This window comes from Terrapene carolina, unplaced genomic scaffold (genome assembly GCF_002925995.2).
Source record: "Terrapene carolina triunguis isolate 2854851 unplaced genomic scaffold, T_m_triunguis-2.0 Scaffold179, whole genome shotgun sequence".
Taxonomy (NCBI): Eukaryota; Metazoa; Chordata; order Testudines; family Emydidae; genus Terrapene; species Terrapene triunguis.
The window spans coordinates 12376373-12381143 of NW_020664530.1; the positions used below are offsets into that span (position 1 = coordinate 12376373).

A 4771-nucleotide genomic window follows, 5' to 3' on the forward strand; every position below is an offset into this window, starting at 1 on the left:
AGCTGCGAGGCAGCTGGCATACAGTTTGTACATGGTGGAGCACAGAGAGATGGGTCTCCAGTTACTGGGGTCATCTCACTCACCTTTCTTGTAGGCGAGCACCATCATAGATTTCTTCCAGGAGCTGGGAATATGGCAGAATTGTTTGCATTTGTTGAAAATGGCAATTAATACCAGATAGCCATGGTCTCATTTTTTCAGGATGTTGTAGCGAATGCCATCTTTTCCCTGGGCTGTGTTTTTGGTCTTGGTAAGTCTGGTCATTACTTCCCATGATGTAAGTCTTGTTCCAGGTCGTCTCCTACACACTCAATGTGGGGTAGAGGATGAAGGCATCCTGGACACTGAATGTTGTTCTGAGCTAAGCGGTCGAGCACATCCTTGAAGTACGAGAATAGTCTCTCTGATGGAATTGCACAGTAAGATGAGGGCCCATCGAGGATCTCTCTCATAGCCTTAGGGAGGTTTGACCGGTAGAGCTTCTGGATCCTGGATGCTGCTGCTGGGTCATAGTGGTGATTGATGTTCCTTCTCCTGGCTTCCCTCATGTTGTTCTTGTTATGTCTCTATACAGGAGTTCTGTGAGCAGTCGGTGTGTTCTCCTGAGTTCCCTTCCTCCCAGATACAATTTCTGCAGACAGGTCTTTAGTAAGTCTATCTACAAGGAGGTCAAAATTCTCGAATGAGGCTGTCCTCGCCAACTCCTCTATCCAAGCGTCTTGCCACGGTGTGGCGGCCCTCACTGAAGGCTGCTGCTCTTCTGGGTGCTCAATCTCAGCAGGCTCAGGCTGGAAATTTGCTGTGCAATTAGCCTGTTGCCTATTTTCCTCCCCGTGTTGAGTATTTTGTTCGGCCGGATCTTGAGGCGTAATCTCCAAAATGAGGGCAATGTCTTCCCTTACAGATTATAGGGAACCACTTGTCCTTTTAGGAAGGACAGTTTCGGAGACAACAGTACTGGCCCTTTTAGGGATGCGGTCTTGCTTGGGAGTTTCCAGAGTGACGCTGCTCCTTCTGTGGATGAGTTCTTGTCCCATTGATGCTGTTCATCTGCGACGTCCTGGAAGTGCTGAGGGTCTTCTTAGAGGCTGTTTCCCGATGGGCGTTCCATGGAGCAGCAGTGGTCCTAGCAGCAGTTGAAGATTTCTGTGGAATCTGCAAGGGAGTGATCATCTTCTCGGTCTGTCCTGGAGTCTCTGAAGCAGCATGAAGATCTTGTTTTAAAGGAGCAGCAGTAGAATCCATCTTCAAAATCTTCTACAGGATAGCAGGTCAAGTCTTCTAGAAGGTGTAGTTTCTGCCTCAGTAATTAAACTGATAAGAACAGATTTAAAATTTTTATTAAAGCTAATGTTAAAAAAAAATATATCATACATAGGTTGAGAAAAGAGTGTCTGTACATCTGGGTATTGTGCTTAGATTATCCACAAATACAAAGTTTCTTTTAAAGTCATAAGATACATATAGTGCATAATCAGCAATAACCCAAATTTAGGTGAATGAATTTAAGAATACAGTTAAGATATTTAGCATCCAAGCATGTGGGTACATTACTCATGAAAAAAGTTATACAGAGAGTTGGTGACAGAAAGCAAAATATATCAATGAGTGAAGATTGTCCCTCAGTAACTGAGAATTTAGGATAGGTTTTCCATTTAGAGAAAAAACAGTCCATCAGGAAAGTGTTAGAGTTACTTTCCTTACTGTGCTTCTCATCAGCACTCCAGCTCATTCCTCCTGATATTGCCGATATCCAGTGATGTGTTCTATGTAGATGTCCCTCGACCACCTGATGGCGTCCGACATCATGAGTTGCCACATGAGCTGAGCGTAGCATTGACTGACTACACATTCTCTCAGCACTCGCTCATTACTGGGGTTCCATGTGCCCAGGGCTCCAACGATCAGCGTGTGAGTTTGGATCTCATATCCCCTAGCTCTCAGGGTGTTGGCCAAAGGGGTGTGTTTCTCCAGCTTTTGAGATTGGGCATCATGGAAAGCTGGGTTCCTGTTTTTGAAGGGCATTGTGACATCCACCATCAAGATCTTCTTCCGGTCCTTGTTGGTGATGACGATGTCTGGTCGCAGTTAGCTGTCTGTTCTGGGGATGGTGGAGTTCACGGCTACCATCCCCACAGGTGGTGGGATGGCTCTGACCAGGCAATCTTGGATGGCGTTGTGTCGCAGTTGCCAGACTCTGGAATGGGGCTTGTAGCTACACAGAACGTGGGGTAGTGTCTCATTGACATAGCCACACTTCCTGCATCGCTTGTCCCGATTCCCGTGGCGGACGGCTCCGTTCAGTGGGACGCAGTTGATCCGGGCCCTGTGGATGAACCTCCAGTCGGCAAATTGGGTGAAGCTGCCCCCAGGGAGGAAGTGTTTGCCCACTTGCATGTCACCTTGAAAGCCTTGATTCCATTTCAGGTTTTCCACGTATTGGCAGTGGGTGGCATCCTTCAGGATCCTCTTCAGTTTGGTTCTGGCTCTCGGAGTGACGATGGTGCGCTCCATGTTCATCTGTGGCACCAGGACTCCCATCTAGCGTTGTGGGCATGAGTCCAGAGGAAAGCAAAGTATCCCCTCTCTCTTCCAAATTTGCCTTCTAGTGAGCTGCTCAGGTATGTGACGACATCTTGGTTGGATGGGGTCCTGGCGATTCGCTTCTTGATGGCATCCTGCAGAGCACTCTCTGCGATGTTTCTTGCTGTGGCATCCAGGCATGTCAGAGGGCATAAGGCGTGAGTGATCATGGCAACGTCGCACAGATCACCCATTCGAGGGACGTTGGTGCCACCCTGCCTGTGTGAGATGTATACCAGTTCATTGCTGGCTCTCTGGGGAAGAAACATGCACTTCTTCACCAGCTGCCTGATGGTGTTCTCTGCCTTGTTCAGAGATACCTTTGCCACGGCTGATCCCCTCAGGATGAATGAGATATGGAGGATCAGGAAGGTGTTCAAGGTGTTGATCTTCTGCCACAGTGCCAGTAGGGAGGAGTTGATCCTGACCACAGCTCATAGGATCTCCGCGATGGTATCCTCAGGTGTCAGCTGGATGCGGCAACCCTTGGGCCTGCTGAGATGTTGGTATGCTTGCCCGTCCTCGAGGAAGATCATGGGCAACATAGACTGATAGAGTTGAACTCTTCCAGTTTGAGATGTTCTTTGCAGGTGACTCATTGAGACTTACATTTCTTCTGTGTCTCGAAAGGCAGGTCGCAGAGGGCAAACTGGAAGGCAATCCACTTGCTATGGATTCTCTTGAGGTATCTGCTGAGACCGCCAATATACTTGAATCCTCGGACCAGATAGCAAAAGTATGTCCGTAGGGAGGGAATATTGGAGATAGATGCATTCATTCTCCTTTTCTTCTCCCTCTGTTAGATGGGCTTCAGTCATATCAGCTGATTCGCTAGATGGTTCTCGTTGATCTGGGAGAGTAATATGGAGAGGTTCAGCTGTGCAGGCATCTAGTGAGGTGTTGAGGTCCCCCTGGGTGGTTTCTGAGGAGAGGCTGGTGTTTCCGGTTGGAGTACCCTCCAGCACAGCAGGACAATGACCAGCTTCAGGATCCTGGGCAGTAGAGAAGATGGAAGAAGTTCTCCTTGTAGCATCCTTATCCTGAAGAGTGGGGGAGATGATGTTTCTCCTGGCTGTGATGTCCTGGAAGACCATCCTTGAGGTGCAAGATCTCCCTAAAGCAGTGTCTCCAAGGGTTTTCTTCATAGAGGTGCTGCTTTTCCCATTGATATTGCTCATCTGTGATGTCCTGGAAGCACTAAGGGTCTTCTTAGAGGCTGTTCCCCCAAAGGCGTTCCGTGGAGCAGCAGCGGTCTGAGCAGCAGTTGAAGGTTTCTGTGGAATTGGCAAGGGAGCGATCATCTCGGTCTGTCCTGGAATCTCCGAAGGAACATGAAGATTTTCTTTTGAAGCAGTAGCAGTAGAATCCATCTTCAAAGCAGTAGTCTTCTTCAGAAAAGCAAGTTGAGTGTTCTAGAAGGTGTATTTTCTGCCTCAGTAATTAAACTGGTAAGAACAGAGACTACACTTGATCTTAGCTGAGAAGCCTATATGGGACTATTTGAGAAGTAAAATACTATTCAACATGACTTAGACTAGCAGATTCTGGCTCAAAATGAAAAGCGTTGGTTGATTGGTTTTATATATATATATATAAAAAAGCAGGGTCTGAATGAACTAGCCCCTGACAGCTAGTTCAGGATGGGGAGAGACTTCAGGAGCAAACTGTATTTACATGAACACACCTACCCTCCGTAGGGTCTAGCAGACAGGAGTCGTGTAGCTCCAAGTGATCAGCTTTGGCTGATGTTGGGTTACAAAGACAAAGGAACCCTAAGATAAGTCTCTGAAGAAGGGACCTTCTGGGGTAAGAGACAATAGTCCGTAACTGCATAAAAAAAGAGGAGTGGGGACAAGATTTTATCCTTCACCTAGGAGACAAGCTGACAGCATGCTTGTCTCATGAAAAAGGGATCACAGCCTGCCTGTCTGGAAAGTGCTGGTAAGCAATACTTTAGACATGAGAGTATCTTGTTAATTAAGTCTAGGCTCTAGAATGTGTGTTATGATTTTATGATATATGTAACCATTTGTTTCCAGTACTTTTACAGGCTATTAGTCAAGTCTCTATATTTTGTTAAATAGACTTTTACTTGTTTAAACTATCAACCTATCTAAGTGCTGTGTGTTAAGTGCAGCAGTAATCTGAGGTGTAACTGGTAAACTTTGGTGCAGCGAATCTGTGAATA

General features: G+C 46.8%; 1 pseudogene; it reads right to left on the reverse strand.

Annotated features, from left to right (window-relative positions):
• Positions 1-3917: 3917 nt before the first annotated feature.
• Positions 3918-4080, reverse strand: LOC112117093 (annotated as a pseudogene).
• Positions 4081-4771: the final 691 nt, after the last annotated feature.